The sequence below is a fragment of the Empidonax traillii genome, unplaced genomic scaffold, assembly GCF_003031625.1.
Source record: "Empidonax traillii isolate 1590-97213 ecotype Southwest subspecies unplaced genomic scaffold, ASM303162v1 scaffold725:size316836, whole genome shotgun sequence".
In the NCBI taxonomy this organism is placed as follows: domain Eukaryota; kingdom Metazoa; phylum Chordata; class Aves; order Passeriformes; family Tyrannidae; genus Empidonax; species Empidonax traillii.
The window spans coordinates 59,063-77,663 of record NW_020955918.1 but is presented as its reverse complement, the minus strand read 5'-3'; positions in this window follow the sequence as shown (position 1 = coordinate 77,663).

Below are 18,601 nucleotides of genomic sequence, written 5' to 3'. Positions count from 1 at the left end.
TAATCAGCAAATTCACTAGGGCGAAGGGGAGCTGTCTGAAGGCCTCGATATAAAATGCACTTCTAGTACAGAGAAATGAGCCTTCGGCTATTGACAAAGAAAAAACAAGTGCACAGACGGCAATCTGACATAAAAATTCATATACGTATATAATTTTACATTCATTTTCCCTGTCAGCTTGTCACCTTTAATTATAAAGGTTGATTCGCTATTTGGCAGATCTGGAAATTGTAAACGCTTGGCCATTTGAATATCATCATATGGTCAATGTCTTCAAAAAAGAATGACAAAGGAGCATACCAGGAAGAGAACTGTAAAATCCAAACTGAACTTCTGTGATGCTCACCTGGAAGGATTTTGCAGGTCTTGAAGACAGTTCTGAACATGGCTATAAAAGCACACAAGTTATGACCATCCACAGAGAAAACAATGTATTGACAAGTTGCTAGCCCTCACACCTTTTTTACTCAGAGTAGTTTCTAATCTTAATTTCTTTAGTTCTTTTATCACTCATTCCATTTTAATGTTACTAGTGTTTGGTGTGAAGGATTAGCATAGACCTTCAGGCTACTAATGACCTTTAGGTGGAAACAGCAAATTCTGCTTTGCCCAGTGAAGACGTAAAAAGATAAAAAAATAAATGCTAAGTCCATATCATGCAGACACCAAGAGAGAAGCTTCTTAGCTAGTTAAAAATTTTTATCAGAAAAGTTTGCTTGTTTTCAGCAAACAATAATTTAGAACTGTGTTTTTGTAACTGGTTACAGGACTTTTTATTTGTACCTTGAAGGAAGCCTGTGGGCTCAGGTTGCAGAGGCTACCTGTTGTAAGTATTTGTTGTAGTTCCACCTCTCTTATTTACCAGCTGCCTCTATTTTCATGCAGTTTTTCACATGTTTGGAATGTCTTCAGCTACCATCTTTCTAATATCACATGTCATAGTTTTGAACTAAGAATAGCCACATTGCTCAGAGTTTTGGGTATCACCATTACTTTTCATGAATTGCCATAGATCGCCAAAAATAACAAAAAAAGGCCCCAAAAATGCTGCAGACCCATGCAGCAGCACACACACAGGAACTTTAACTTTCCAAATCTATTCTGAACAGTCTGATATAGAAAATGTTACTTGGGCCCGCTGTTGACTCCTGATAAACTTAAAGTGCAGGCAAGCGAGTTGAAGACTTCAGGCAACAATGAATATTGTACTGATTTTTGAACACTTCTCTGATGTTATGGAACAGAAAATAATGTAACGTAGGGCTCCATATAATGAAACTTGGCACTGTCATGTTTATTTCAAATAACTGCTCCACAAGAAATAGAATATTCTGAACTGGAATGATACTCTGCACTGCATCACATACTAATTTAAGATTCTTGTTCCACTTTTTTTTTTATTAGATACTTATATCCCTAAATGGGTGTAATAAGTTAACCTTATAGCATTAACTTTTCAACTGCTGTATTTTTGAATTATTTTCTATTGAGGAATGAAGAACATCAAGGGTACTAAACCAAATTAAGGAACTTTTTTCTTACTTGTTTTTACATGTTAGGAAAAGGGAAATACTTACTGGCCTCCTACTCCAACTGTCAGAACAGCTGTGCAAATGCACAGGAGAATTGTCCTCATGCTGCAGCTTACCAGCAGTTCTATCTGTGACTGTGAAATATGGTGGAGTTAGGTCAAAACTTGCAAGATTGAGTGTTGGTATGATACCTTTGTATCTACAAGAAAGCAGTTAGAACACTGCAGAGTATTTGCTACTCTTTTGTTTTAAATTAATTCCAGCCTTCATAAAATCAATGAATACACATGAGACCTGATGCCACCTGAGAAGCTGCATGATGTCCGCCATCTCAGACAAGGTGAGACACAATCATAGTTCTGGGATCTGTTATTCCTTTTCTTCAGCTCATTTTATTTTATAACTGTAAACCTTTTATCTTCATTTCCTGCATCTCTGGTTCTGAGGAGAAAGGGTAATTCCTTAAGATCCAATCAGGCAATCAGAAAGTCAGAAGATTTTCCAGCACTAGGTGAGAATGATTGTGGCTTTGGTGTGCTGTTTGTGCACTAAACATAAATTAAAAAAAAAAAAAAAGTAGAGATAAACTGTTTACAGATATTCCATCAAAAACTTAAACTAATCAGAAAACAAATCTTTTCACAAACTTTAAATTTCCACTAAATAAACAAAAATTCCAGTGAGAGTAATTTTTTATATTGTATCTACAAAGAATCAAAGGCACAAAGATGGTGTTGCCCTTTATCTTCCAAAACACCCTTATCCTGTCAGTGAGCAAAAGGAATCGAAACCACCAAAGATCTGAATGCCAGTGAAACTTTGAGAGAGATACTGAACTTAATTAACCAATAATTAATGCATAGTAAATTAAATTTTTTAGTAACTCAAGGCATTTCCCTAGCTATTTTTGCCTTACCTTTTTTCAGGACTTCACAGGGTAATTTTGTTACAGTTTCACATAACCAAATTCCCCAAGCTGTTCTAAAGAGATCTGTTCTGCAAGGACTGCAGTAACTCCTACCCTCCCTGCAGTCAGGTGCCTCAAACTCCTGAAAGCGATTGCCAGGCTAGCAAGGGATACCTGCCATCTGCACACTGTGATAGTGGGTGGACTGTAATCCCAGGGGATAGACATTATTCTTTCATAACCTACCTTTATATTTAAAAATTTTAAAACTGTAAGGCTGACACATTTATCATTCAAGCCTCCTGCTAAAGAAAAGTGAAGCCAGACACTATTTGCATCTCTCCGAATCTGTTTACAGTGTATAATTTACTCAGAAACAGGGCATTAGCTTTCTTCTTGCTTTAATAGCAACTGATTGCTGGTTTATTAAATTAATATTAATCAATAGGAATTGATTTTATGCACTACTTAAAATGTTGTTCACATCAGAATTTATCTGTACCCTTTAGAGTTGCAATGGTTTTGTTCCTGTGGTACCAGGCACTCCTAAATGAGGGAAACTCCACATGTCCTTCTGCAGTGGGAAGACTGATGCTGCAGGGAAGACTTGCCGGTTCGTCCTGCAGACCATAAGTGGAGGTCAAGAGAAAAAGGGCATTTCTCACTTGAAAACATAAGTTTTAGGATATATTCATATATATTCGCATATCAGGAGGATTAAATGGGTTGGCTCAGCTAGTCAGAGCATGGTGCTAATAATACCAGGGTTCAATCCCCTTATGGGCCATTCACTTCAGTGGTGGACTCCCTGATCTTTGTGGGTCCCTTTCAACTCAGAATATTCTGTGAATATCTAAAATATTTTTTTTCTGTGAAAACCTGCCCAGTGGCAATGGCAGAACCTTCCACAGGTTTAGGATCCACGTTTGCACTCAGCAGACTGCCAGAAGTAGTTTGGGGGTATACCAACATTTGTGAAGTATCAGGAGTTTGGATGTATCCTTTGTAAGCCAGGTGCTCCTCTGGTGGAGGCCTGCTCAATAACCCAGAGGACAATGTAGCAACTTGGCTATGTGGAGGAGAGCACTGAACATGTAGTGCCGCTTCTTTGCAGCCCAAAATGCAGGTAGTTGTGCATCGTAGGTACAGGCAAGTTGCCAATGTCAAACCATGCAGTGACATATTTGCAGTATTGTCTCCAAGCACTTGCTGTAAGACAGAAAAGATTGGCCTGTCTGAACTGAAGCTACCTAGCAGAATAGTTGCTCAGACTTGTTTTCAGTGGTGAAAGAAGTGTCACCTCACCACATTACAGCACATTAAGTATATAGGAAGATTCAGTCTCATCTGCCCTGGGATCTGCTGTGTGGTGGGTTGGCCTTAGGTAGATGGTCACTAACCACTCTATCCTCAGCAGGATAGGGTGGTGACAAAAAAAAACCTAAAAAAATTCCATGAACCAGATAAGGGCAGCTTAAGACAGCAAGGGCCACACACAGAACCAAAGGACAAAGGGTTTTTTTTCTCTGCTTCCCATCAGCAGGTGATGTCTGGCCACTTCCCCAGGAAGTTGGGCTTCAGGATGCATAGAATTTGCTCTAGAAGACAAATGTGGTCATAACAAATGCCCACTCCCCACCTCCCTAACCTCCTCATCCCCCTTCTCTTAGCTTATATTGCTAACGTCATATGGTATAACTATCTCTTTGGTCAGTTTGGGTCTGCTGTCTGGGCTGTGTCCCCTCCCAAGACCTTGTCCATCCTGGTCTACAGGGGTGAGGGGAATGTTGGAGGGACATCCCTGATGCCGTGGAGCACTGCTCAGTAGATGTGCTACCGACACCTTTCTATCCACCAATACAAAGTTCTGCACTGTGAGGGCTGCTGTGGGAAAAATTAACTCCATCTCAGCCAGATCTAATACACCCTGTAAATCTTTGGGGGAATCTTTACTGACATAATAGGTTGAGCTCTACATTTTGTTGGTACCCTGTTGTCATTATCAGTGAGAGGCTTAACTTTGCTTTGGCTTGAATCCAGTCTGTATGCTTTCAGTTAACTTTCTGCAGTAAGAAACAGCAAGCTGTGGAAGGGGGGTGGGTAGGAATGGATCCAGAGTGTACCTTGTCTTGCAGGGCATAACTCTGGGATACGACGGTGGTAAGCAGCCCCAGGTTCCATAACTAAAGTGCATCTAAGAGAGAGGCAATAGAAAAGGTTTTCATTCACACAGCTGCAAGAGATTTTGTGTTCCTGTGTGGAATTTTTCAACCCTTTTCCATCGACAGACTTTCAGATATATTTCTGATATAGAGTGCACTAACCTTAATATGCATGCATATATAAAATTCTCTTCATCCTTTTTTGAAAAAATGAATTTTTAAAACCAGGTATTTTTCAGCATTCGTCATAAATGCAATTTACTTAATTTTAAAACTGAAACTTGATCCAATTTTCTGAAAACACAGTTGATTTTATTTGGAGTTTGGTTTGAACCTTGACTTTGTTCTCTTTGTTCTGTTTTCAGCTTATGAAAATTGACTGCCATCAAATGAATGAGCAACTGAGAAACTTTGGAATAGTATATTATACTATGCACAGCAGTTGGATAAAATATCTGCCAATCTCACTTCATCCTTAAAAGATATACAGGTTGATATCGTTTTATTTAGGTAATACTTCTATTGCAGTGAGACTAAACTTCTATATTTCATTCTTAAGTAATCATTGTTAAAGCAAACAGAAGATGACTGCAAGGGGGAGCACAGCTCTGATCTATACATGCTTTATTGCAATTGTTTTCATCACACAAACTAGTTGACAATATTGAGTGCCAGATGTGAAACCTTGAGACTATGGAAATATCAAAATATCTCAGATCCTACCAGCTCTTGGAAAATTTTAAAGCCATCACAACGACACTATTAAGTATTTTAGGAGGTTGTGTTGTTGGAAATGAATCAGCAACCAAAAAAAACCAACCAACCAACCAACCAACCAACCAACCAACCAACCAACCAAAACCACATAAAAAAACCCACACCAAAAAAACCCACACAAAACCAAAAAAACACTATCAAAACACCAAAATCGTGTAGGAGTTGAACTGCAATTCAAACATAGCTGATGCTAGTCCTCATGTAGTCAGAAAACTGCTTCACTCTCTTACAAGAAATAACTGTATATTCTGGCTTGAACTGCTTGAAGGAGATCTCAAAAAAAAAGAGAGTACAGAATAATATCACTGGCCTAAGGATTTGGAGAAGGTGCTGTTCAAGCACTGACAGGAGAGAGTAAATACATCTTCACCATGATTGCAAAGACACCCAAGATGACTGCTGGTGAACTTGTTCAGGTCTAGAAGCAGTATATCTAAGTTTGAGGGACAGCAGTCCTGAAATAGTAATCCCTGATGATTAATGAACTCCTTGACAGGGCTTATCAGCTTGTCACAGGGCTTTCTCCAGAAAGGCATTGTTCATGGCTTTATACTCCATGGACTGAGGAGGGGGCCTCCCTGTGTTGGAAATTGCTCTTGAGATGCCACTGTAAGGTGGCAGAATATTGCAGACCTCTGTACTTTACTCTCATGTACCCAACACATAATCCCTGGTAAGATAACATGCCTGCAGACTTTAGTCTATATTATGATATGTTTTCTCTAGTATGTTTCTGAAGGAGCTGAAGTGAAAGTGCTGGGCTTACTGAAGTGCACGCAGCATGCTGCAGCCAAGTTTTCAGCCTGACTCCTTGCTTTGGAGCAGGGGGAGCTGCAGGACTTTGTTTCAAGAAAGTTAATGGCTGAATACTACACTCTTGAGGGAGTTGCTCAGGGGTCAGAGAGCCATTTACATCCAAAAATTACAATACCCTGTGTTCATCTAGCTAGAAGGCACTTTCAGGCTGTATCATACTCATATTTTGGTTTATAGTCCCTTGTTTTCCTCATGTTACTGTGCCTTGTTTTGTTGTGCGGTTTGGTTTGGTTTCTGCAAACTAGATGCCCAGAAGGTGGATTTCAGAGAAAAGTGAGGTTCTTCTCTTCAGAGGTTCACCCAATGTAATATATGCCCAAGTGCAGCCATAAACACACCTGGACACTGATTGGGTGACTTTGAACCATGTGTGCAGTGAGGACATTCAGACCAGGATATCATACTAAACCTGGATGGACGCAAAAAACTTTGAACCACGTAGCAAGATGTAGGGCTTCAGCACTGACTGCCTTGATCTACTGATTTATTCTTATCATATTGAATTATTTGCTAATGTAGACACAGTCTTAATCTTCCTTTTCTAATCACATAGTAAGTTCACTACACACTGAAATGCAGATGAAAGTGCTTCCTTATATAGTGTTAATAAACCAGGTTCCACTCTTATCAGTGAGAGTTCAGCCTTGTATTGCAGGGTGCTGAGATCTTCCCACAGCAAGCTGTTATTTTAAAAAAAAACAAACAGTAAGAGTTTGAAAAATCTTGAAGTCCATGAATTTTCAAAGAGCCACCTCCTGAAAAACAACGATGGAGACCTTCTTTTCTTCACCAATCATAAAACTGATTTTTTTTGTGGATAAAAAAAAAATGACGTGCTTTAATGAGTTCACTATCATCTGAAGCCATTTGTCAAATCTAATCTCATGGAAAGTCCCTGTGATATGGATGACAAATCCAACATTGCTTTTAGATTTTTCCACTTAGGTTTTTAAAACACCACCACATACTACCTATTCCTAAATCAAACAGAAAAGAAATGTGATCTCATTTCATATTTCTTATTAGGGATTTTTTTGAGAATATGCTTATTGTGCAGTAAATTGTGAAATAAAGAGAGATTATGGAAAACAACAATCCCATCAGTACTTGGGAATATGCAGTTATTCCTGGAGAACAGCTCACATCAAATATCACCCTACCCACCTTCCCAGAAAACCCCGGGAAAGGGGTGAGAAACTGCCAGTTTATTGATGTCTTGTTTTACACAACTGTTTCATACCTTTTGGGAATGATTCCATGGGAAAGGCCCGTGTCAGAGCACACAGAATTCTGGGCCAAAGCTTCCAAACCAGAAGAAATTATATCCCTCAAAAAGAGAAGATTATTTTAGATCATCCCATAGATATTTCAGCTAAGGTGATATTAAGCACTTGCACATTAATTGGTAATGGGATCTATCCTGTAAATCATTTGGTGATCCAAATAAACATGACAGTGATGAAACAACATCAGTATCCAAGTACTTAGTTCTAGCCAGGACCCACTAAGCATAGGAATATCTTTTTGAATGCTAAAAGTGACATTTATAAGCTACCAGGTAAAACTGATAAATATAAACATTACTGCGTTTCTACCTCAGAAAAATACTCTACTTTTTGAGATAGAATTTGCTTTTTGCTGTCTGTCCACTTGGACATTTGCGTGTCGGGATAAACAGCAATATTACAGTGTCCCTAAGCTTATGAGCTGTTTCCTCAGTGACAGATGGGAAAAGTAAAGCTGAAGTAATTAATGTGCATTTCTGCTAAACAATAAAACCAGAATAAATACTTAATTAGTTACTTCCTTAAATATTCTCCTTTATGGAGAGAATGAGCATATGTACATACTTCTACATACATGTATATAAAAGTGTAGAACTCTGAAACTTTCTTTTCCCTTAGTGCAGAGACAAGCAGTCTTCCTGAAATACTGCCTGATTTCAAATTTTGTTTCTTTTCAGATCTAAACAACATTTGGAAAACGTTCAGTTGTACAAATTAACACAATCAAGAATTTTTTTTAAACCAAAGGTCTAATTTTGATGGTAATATTTCACCTATAAAAAGTGAGGATAACAAGTTTGTATTCATACAAAGGTGTTAATTAATGAAAGACAAACCTTTGCCAGTTATTGACACATTCCTCTGTAATCCTGTTATGTGGAACATTCTAATGAAGTCATAGTTTATTACTAATGATCTAGCTTTGTTTAAAAAAAAAAAAAACTTGTGAGGGGGAGGGGGATTGAAATAATTTATTTGCTTTGGTGTATTTTTTATCACAGCAGGTAAGAATGCTGCATTTTGACTGCCACATTGTATGCAGGATGAGGGGGTATGACCTCAGACGCAGCAACGGAGAACTGGCTCTTTCACACTTCAGCACACACTGCTGTGAACCAGCGCTTTGGTCATATTATCCGCCTCACCACAAAGCTGTCCGCTAATTATCTCTGAATACGAATTTTATTGAACCTTAATTTTCGGTAATGGGGCCTGATAGTTTGAGAAGAAAGACAAAAGAAGGGTCTCTTTGTTTTTCCCTCACAATAACCTTCTAGTGCTGGAGCTATGGCAGAACTCATTAAACTTGAACAATGAGTTGAAATATGATCGTGTTATTTTTGTCCCAGCCCCCAAACTAGCCTGGTCCTGTCTGCCGGCTTGTCCATCTGTCTAACGATATGGGAAGAGACATCGATTTTGTAGGGGACACTGTTACAACACATTCCCAAACTCCAACCAAATCACTGGTAACATGAATCTGAGAAGAAATTTGATTCCTTTGTACATGTTTGGCAAGATCTCATGGCAAGCTTAGCAGCAATTCGGGTGCTATGGAGTGGAGATTTGAAAACCTTGATTAAGCCAGTTTAGACGAAAGCTGATTTGTGTTTGAGGTGACCTGTGGGAAAAGATCCACACTAACTAGAAATACCTATTATTCATCCAAACTGTGAGTTAAAAGAAACCTAACACTAAAAAAAAAAAGTATGTGCAGCTAATCTGTGAAAGGACTATAGGGTGCTGTTCAGCTGAGGGTTGGTAGAGGTTTTTGTACTGTCTTCAAATTTCAGCCATCACAGAGCATCTTCCACTGAGCAGTGGAGCTCTTAAAAGTTTATTGCTTTTGAATTAGGGTTTTTTTGCCATAGTTTTTTACAATCTCAACTGAATATAGAGCTGAGCAGTTGTGCTGTAGTTCGTATGGTAAAATGCTTTGGGATATACACAAATGCAGTTAAAATTAATGGATTACTTTCTTCCAGGTTGTCTTATTAAGTCATTGTGATGGCAATTTGGATTGCTCATCAACACTTCTGCCCCTGCTGAACAGTGCTTATTGTCTATGAGAATCATCAATGAATTTTTGGAAGATATCTTCCTCTCAAGCTTTCAGGTATCTCTTCTGTCCAAAATATTGTTTCAGATGTATTTCATACAGTTCTGTGGGTGATATATTTCTGGGAAATTTACATAAAAAAATAGGGATCAACATCTGTTGTATCCAGGAAGAATCTTAATATTGTCCACTTTAAGATTCTCGTGTGTACCTGGAAATTCTTACATAGCCTAGTTTTTAATTTTCTCTTAATTTTTAATCAGAGAACATGCCAAAGCCAAGCAGAATATTACAAGTTCTGTGATTATTTTCCTTTATATTCAGCCTAAATTTTCTTTCTGCTAGGTGCTATACAATTATTCCTAAGTCACCAGTGTAAAACCAACTTGTATGTACAAACCAATTAAAGAATAAGTTTCTAAACAAAATAACATAAAGGCAGATCCCTCCTCCATCTCTGTGCCCTCACAGGGAATTGACAGACACACAGAGGCACATAAACTCATGTCTAGCTAGAACTGGAAGTCTGCTGAATAAATTACAGTTTTGGAGAGCAGAGAAAAAGGAGATTGTTTCAAAGGGATTATAAATACATATGTATTTATATTTTTATATGTTTATGCACAGACATCTATATACACATGCATGCACATACACATACATACACGAAGCTCCAAAGCACAAACTGATTTCATTTTGACTTACCCTATTCAATTAATTTTTATTTAAAATTTCATATCAAAACAAATAATCAATTCTGTTAATACCATTGTTATTTTTATTGTCCTGGTTATGTAAAGGTTGAAACGATGAGTAGCTTTACATTAGGTCCATTTATAAAACTGAACATCTGGTTAACACACCATGACTGTAAGATTTTGTTTTCCAATGTATGAAAAGACACTCATACTGCAAGCATTGTATACTTGAATAGTCTGCATTAAATTGTAAAATAAATAAAAATAAAATCAGAGGTAGAAAAATATTTATTAGTAGGTAGGAATTGGGTGCCCTTCAATGATATAACTTTCACAGACTTTTTCTGCCATATAGAAAGTGATTCTTCTGTCATTTCCACATTTGTCAGTCAGTAGTAATTACACTGAGGTCAGCAAAGAGACCAGTATTGAAACTGGCATAAGAATACAAACATCGGCAACACAAAATTTCTAAATATAGCATTTAGTTAAACTTTCAGGCTGCTTTCAGAGAATTTTGAATCTTTTTAATGATCTTGCCTTTTATTTCACTGATCCAGAAGTCTTTTCTTGGTCTGTTCGCTGAGTGCCAGTTTGATTCAGGGAGTTGCACTTCTATTAATTTTATCTTCCTTTTAGTTTTGACATAGTAAGTGAACCGTACAGAAAAATGTCAGTCTGGTATTTGAGAAAGAGTGAACTAAGAAATGAAAAATAGCCTTGATCTGTGATAAATGTGCACTGAAGAAATTCATCCAAACAACAAAAATCAGATTCATCAGGACTCTTTTAAAATATTTTATTTGTGCTTCATTTTCCAACTAAATAAAGTATTGAGTGGAGAGTTTGTGTGCAGCTACACAACTACTCGTAGGGCTGGGCGTATGAACCTGTTTGCCTGCTGGTGTAATATCCGGCAGAAACGGTGCCCCTGATAGCTTATGCCAGCATGTAATTTGTTTACTGTAACAGGCTCTGGTCTTCCAGTGGGAATCCTTGGATGCAACTGGGAGAGAGAGAGACAGCAGAGGAATGTACTGTATATTCAGACAGATGTACAGTGGATACCGTATGTTCTTTTCCAACAACCGCTACATTGCTGTATTACAGTTCAAATTCCAAGCATTCAAGGATGTAAATGTATTAAACAATGCATCTATTTGTGCAAAGCATTCTTTATGAGGGGCATCCATGTGCTTTTAATCAGTTTCATGCTGAGTGAAAGAAAATTGTAAACTATGCATTAAAAGAAGGTTCAGTGAAAGTTATTTTTCCTCTATCTTCTGCATCCTAATTCAATGCTTCCACTTGCTTTCAGTGATAATATAAGCAATCTTCTAGCAACATTCATGAGGAAAGTTTGATGTGGATTTACACTAGTGGAGCTACATTACAATGGGTAGATTTAAGGTATTATAAAATGAGTTTTTGGATTTGTTACAGAGGTATGAAACCCCTAAGACACAGACAGATAGGACTTCCAACATATGGCAACCACTCTTATTATAAAACAAAACAGTGTTAAGTCAAAGTACCTGATTACAATTCGCTAGTGCTATGTAGCTCTGATAGCAGGCTTATATTTAATGCCACAGAAACAATATAATTTATTTTTCTGTCTTCCCTTATCCCTTCATTATTGGGTTTGTAGGCTTTGAAACCTTAAGCAAAAGGACAAAATATAAATTATAGAAAACATCAAAGTACAGTGAAATCAAATGACATTCCATACGATCCTTACAGAGATATCTAACACATTTCTTATGTGCAGTTTGCTCGAATTGCTATCACTGCAGAGCTTTAGTCGTTATAATTAGTAATCTTTTGGGAGCTATGGTAGCACACTTACAATGTCAAAAAAATTTAATTGAATGCAATAGTTAACTTGACAGTGTAAAAATTCATTTGATAATGATTTAAGCGGGTCGAGATTTTAACCCATTATAAAAGGGATCATCAGGGAAAAAACATAGCTATATAATTTTACTCCATGCTGCTTCTTCAGCTAAGTTTGTTTAGATTTCTCTTATACTACCTTCTCTGACATGTAGATTCTGGAGGTAGAGCATCTAACAACACTCCTACTTGCATCTACACATTCACTATTAAATACAATTTTTGGTGCACATTATTTATCTAAAGCATGTAAATTAAGCAAAATGTGACTGTGATGGACACGTCAAAAGAAAAATCACTAAGCCCTGTAGCCTAATAAACAAAATTCCGTTTGGGAAATGAATTGACTGACAAGCAGTTCCTAACAAATAAATGCACGTTAGATTCAGATGCATACCAGAGTATCAAATAACTAGATAATTTATCACCAGTCAAATTTAAAACCACATTTTCTTGTCTTGGTCTATGGTTCCCATGCACTGCTATCTTATTAACAAGACTTTAATTCTCGTACTGACACACAAAAGTGTTGTACTCTAATGAACTGTCTGCTCCTTGCAGAAATCTGGTGGTAATGTAGGACGTTAGTTACAATAATGATAATCTTTAGTATTTTTAGCCTGTCAGAACCCGCACAGCCAACAACAACCAGTCTTTTACTAAAACTCTACCTCATCAAACTAACTTAATTAGCAATTCAACTCCTTATTTTTGTTTTGGATTCCCCTCTGGCTACTAATTAAAGCTTAATCGAAACTGCTGAACTGAGGTTGTAAAGAATTCATTAATATTAAAATTAGCCCCAACAATTTTTTTGGGCTGGTGCAATTTGTATTTGTTACTGTCAGGGCTTGAAATTCAGTTGAATTGTTAAGAAAGCTGTACCAGAAATTTGCTGTATATTCATATTATAAGCAGAACAAATACGATGAATTCCAATAGTTGAACAAGTAATTCATGTTTTGACCATGCACAGTTCACATTACTTGTGTCACTGTTTAATACCAACAGACAAAATATATTTTCAGATCATTTTTCCAAAGTCATCCACATTTCTTTATCCTCCTAAGTGCTTTCATATTTTGGATAAAAGGGAATAAAAGGCTCTGAAAAAAAATGCAAAGATTGATTTTATGTATTAACTTGACAAGATTAATATGTTTGAAAAATGAACAGATTTACCACTTCACTTTGATTTTTCCACTTTTCTTAACATCAAAGATTACTCCAGCTGCAATAATGGTCATTCTGAAAGCTAAAATCAACTGAACTATGAGCTTCTGTAAAGGACGTTTTTTTGCTGGTAATCTATATCTCATGAAATTTTTTTTTTTAATAAGAAGATAATACATTATTTTTTAAATTAAAATGAGCATCTCTGCTCTATAAATTATTCAAATATGTTCTTTTCTGAACTCATTTTATTCTTTGTAATGAGTTAAAATGTATTTTTAATTAAATTGTTTAACTTACAATAAGAAATGAACTTATATTTGAGTATCACTAAATACTCTCAACAATATGAGTAAAACATATTTGTGTTTGTTTTTTGTAAATTTCACAGAAAATGTAAATAAGAAAGGCAGTCTTTTTATAGCAGATAAAAACAATTTTCATAATTCAAGTTCACTTTTCATTTTAACTTTTATGCTTTAATATTTTTATCGGAACATGTATATTTATTTTACCCTACAGGAAATTTTTCAAGAATGTTTATAGGAAACAAACTTGTTAGGACTAAAATATACAGCAACTAATACTGTTTAACATATTTTATTAAATATAAACATTAAGATTATTTATATAATGCAAAAATTTACAAAAATATACATGAAAAATTACATATGCATCTAGGTTTCATTTAAATAACATTTATGACAAAACAATCATGCACATATTTAAAAATCAACATATGTCCATTTTTTACTCACTGACTAAATCAACAATGGCATAAAAGGCACACAATTTAAAATCTTGGTGACAATTTCCATGAAGTTATTCAAATACAATTTGACTTCTGACAAGAGGATGTAATTTATAAAACAGAACATGCCTATCAGTGGAACCTAAATTTGCATAATGAGGATACTTTCATTTCTGCAAGCACAGTTTTTGACATCCCAACTTGGAGCGCTGGAAGAATCTGGTGAAAAATGTCAATATACATAAGCAGAAAAATGATGAATAAAATACCCGTAACGTTTATCTGATTTGAATAAACAAAATAAATTTTGCTTGCAAAAAGTAATGATTCTGAAAACTATAATAATGTGTTACCTAAATGCATAGAAGTCTAGCACTGCCTTTAGCTGCAATCAGCCTAATAAAACTAGGGAAGGTGTTCTGAGTTTATCATTAGCTGTTAAAAACACTGTTCTGACAAAAATATTATGCACTTTTTAATCAGTGTTTTGATTTAATTCTCTGTTGTATTTCCTATAAGTATACCACAGTAGTAACAGAAGAGTGAAAACTAAAAAAAGAAGCCCTTATCCTTTCTTTGGTTGTTAAACTTGAAATTGCTTGTTAACATGGTCAGCTGAATAAGAGCATCCATCATTCTTGAACTGGAGAAAAAATTGCTCTTTGCCCCTCCCAAATTATTTTGAGTTGTCATTTCAGGTAAACATATGTTTAGAGTTTAAATTAAAAAAATTCTGGAATAAATTTGCTTTAATTCAGCATCTCTTACTGACCCCACCAAAAAGGATAGTATCAGATGGCGATCAAAACCAAGTTACCTTTATGTTTCAAAGCTAGAATGCAGGCAGATTGCAATGTATCTATTTCAGGTTTGCTTAAGAAAACCTGAACTGTCAAGGGAAAGCAGTAGAAAAATACCTTTAACCAAAAAAAAAAAAAAAAAAAAAAAAGGTAACACTCAGAATATGCTGGAAATTATTGCTTTCCTTTATACAAGTTACCGATAGCATCTTCCAGAATTAAAACTAAAGGACACTTAGTCTATTTTCATTAATCTTGCTGCTTATTCATAGCTTCTGAAGTCTCTAAATTTTGAAATTATGCCTGGTTTCCTTTTGTTTTTACTGAGCTTCACTTTATGGTCTCTCTGATATTACTATTGAACTGTAAATATTCCAAAGGGAATTGTTTCAAAACCAGCTGTTTCCCTTACAGTAATATATAACTTGTATATAAAATATATGTAAAGACTCTGAGGCAGAGAAAAATTTTTGCCAGCCTTCATTGCTATAAAATCTAAGAACACACAATAAGAACAGAAAAACAGAGAAAAAACTTAAATGCAAAACAAAGCAAGGAGCTAAATCTCAGTGCAAATTATCCCTTTAATTCTAAATTATGTTTGTTTGTATTCAAATTAAAGAACTAGACTATGGCTCTGAAAACAAATTTTTCATCATATGCTTTATTTAGGCTGATACTTGTCACACACGTACACCATTTATTAAAGTGAAAGAAGACCATGTCACTCTTATTTATTTATTTAAGACACCAACCTGACAAATAAATACCTTTATTGGGTGATTGATAAATATGGCTATAAACCTAGGACTTTTGCAATTGAATATGCTCTAAATAATACTTCTTATTGCAAAAGGTATTGAAAATGTTGCCTGGTATAGTTCAAAGCAGAACTTGGAGGTAACTGTGACTGCCAACCACAAAAACCTTGATGCAGAGAAAATAAAAATAAAAATTTTTCAATTTCTGTCACATACTGTGAAACTAAAATAATAAATACAATCATGGAACAAGATCACTGCCAGGATATTCAAGAAAATAGTAATTGCTTCTTAGCTGTTCTCATCATTATCATTTTGAGATAAGTATGTATTTTATAAACATTTTCAGCTAAGAAACTTCACTGCTTCTCTTTAAAAATTCCTTTTTATTATCAGTGTAGTTTCACAGGAAAGAAAGAAGCTGCTTGCTGTTCAAACAGCTGAAAAGGGAAAAAAAATGGGTTTCAACACTGCTTTTGCATCTTTAATTTCTTTCAATGCTCTGTACATCGTGAATATGTCAGCTCAACAGACATCTCATTTTCAATTGTTAACATTTCAGGTACGATAGGAACGTACACAGTGGCTTGATGTGTGAGAGCATTTGTGGAGTTGGGATGGGAGCTTGCTGCAACACACTGTGATGCCTGTGCATCCATGGTGAATGGGATTGGATAAAGCTAAGCTCTTTGGCCCTCTCCCTCTCTGGGGCAGTACACGTTTATCCTGTGTTTATCACACAAATTCCTTCTATGCATAAATACATTGAAGTCTATATTGCATGTGTTTAGAAATTACTTATGACAAAAAATACTGATTTTTAAAATTAATATGTTACTCAGATATGATTTTTTTTCCTGAATTTTCCCAGTATCAAATGATCGCAAATGGAGCTCAGTAGCAGCAGGTCACCTGCAAAAACTAAACCCCAGCAGCCCTCCCCTTCCTTAGTTTTTTACAAGGACCACCCCCACTCCCACAGCTTACTCCACACTCAGAAATGCATTCAGATATAAATGCATATTGCTTTTAGTCTAATTTCTGCAACAGATAAAAATATCCAATATGCTGGCATATGTCTCAGATATATTCACATTTGGAAAGGCTGGGAAAGACCTACAGACTTTTCACTGAAAAAGAAGCTCACAAACATTTTAAAATACACTCTTGTCACATTTCAGCTGGTAAATTCAGCAGAATAGGAGAGGACAGCCATATTCCAGAACATAAACCTTCTTCAAAACCAAGACAGAATGCAGACACTATGCTAGGACAGGAGGGAAATCTGTGCACCCTCTAATCCCTAACTGACTCTGCCTGTTCTCTTAGAAAACCCACAAATACAAACTGAGACAAAATTTGGTGGCATATTAAAACTAAGGCAGAGGAAAGTCTAGGACAGCTAAGGCAGAGAATGTGCCTCAGCCTTCTTGGGAAATATTCAGATACTACTGTTCCAGAAGAGTGGGAATAGAGCTCTTTAAGCAAGGCTAATAGCAAATCTGAAGAACTGCTTGTTGCCAAAAGGTGGGAGTAAATGAGTGACAGCAAAAATAACTAGATGGTTGGATTAGTTTACCCATATAATTATTATTTTTTTAAATATAGCTGTACCCTAAGATTTTCAGTCCCATAGTTTGGATTTTTGCTGCTTTGAGTCATTGTTGCTGCTATTGTTTAAACATTCATTGAAATAATAAGGCAAACATTTCTGTTTCCAATTGTGGCATTTGTTATGTTCACAGACTTCTTGCTAAATACTCAAAATGGCATCTCTTCATAATACTAATAAATTATTCTGCTTCAAGCATTCATTGTCCCACCAGCTGAAGGGTTAGCAGTGGGTAAGTCCACAATGTTCTGAGTTAAATGAATTACATTTTAAAATAATTCCTGGTTTGAATAGTTGTATACTTGTCTCTACTTGTGCCTTGAAAAAAGCAGCACTTCCCTCCCCTTCACACCCTCCTGAAGTGCATACGTGCTACTGCTGTTTATTAAGACAATCAGTGTAAAGTGTTGTATTTGACACTCCAGAATATTTTCAAAAATACAACGATGGAGTCATCTATAAATCTATCTTCTTTGGTGACAGCAATTTTGTTCATGCACTACAAACACATTATAGTATTTTAAAAGAGATAGTCCTTCTGCTTTAAATTCTAGATTACCACACTCTGTTTGCCTTGCCTTGAAGAGCAGTGCTGGGTGGTGGGAAGGAAAGCAGTGCACAGTCGGGAGGAAGAGATTAATGAACCCCAGTGATCTGTCTCTTACGTTCTCTCCCTGACCCCATCTTCCGCAAGTCTGTTTGCATGAGTCGCGTGATGCCCCTCACGAGACCCTGACTGGCGGGACGGTCCCTGGATACCCTGCTCCACAAGTCCTTCAGACACCATGACTGTGGGTGCCTTGCCACGCTTTCACAAGTATCACCTAAACCCATGCTCTCACATTTCAAGACATTGGAGAACTACCTCCACTCATACAGGGTTCATTTTTTAATGTGGAAGCCAAATGCACACATTTGGGAGGTAAATTATGCAGAAAAATACTTTACATTTCTGCTGAAGCAAATGATTTTTAAGTAGGTCTCATAATTACTTCGGGTGGAGAATGTGCATTTTCTCTTTGGTCTATTCACTTGCAGTTCATACGAGGAAGGATTATATTACTGTCATTACACAAACACTTAAATGGGTCCATTGATTTGTTTAGAAATGAGATATCAATGACAGTTAATTATTCAATAACTGATCATTAATTTTGGGCAAATGATCAGAGACCTCTAGGTCCTTCTAATTTTGCTTGGCTCAAAGGAATAAATGAAATCTGTTTGTTAAAAGCATACAGCAGACTACTGAGCATTCATTTTCATTCTGCTACAGTAAGGTAGTGTTTTAAGCAGATTCATGAAATGTTTTAATACTACTTAGGCAAACCTATCAATAGAAGAAAAGTTAAGCACACAGTCAAGGGGATT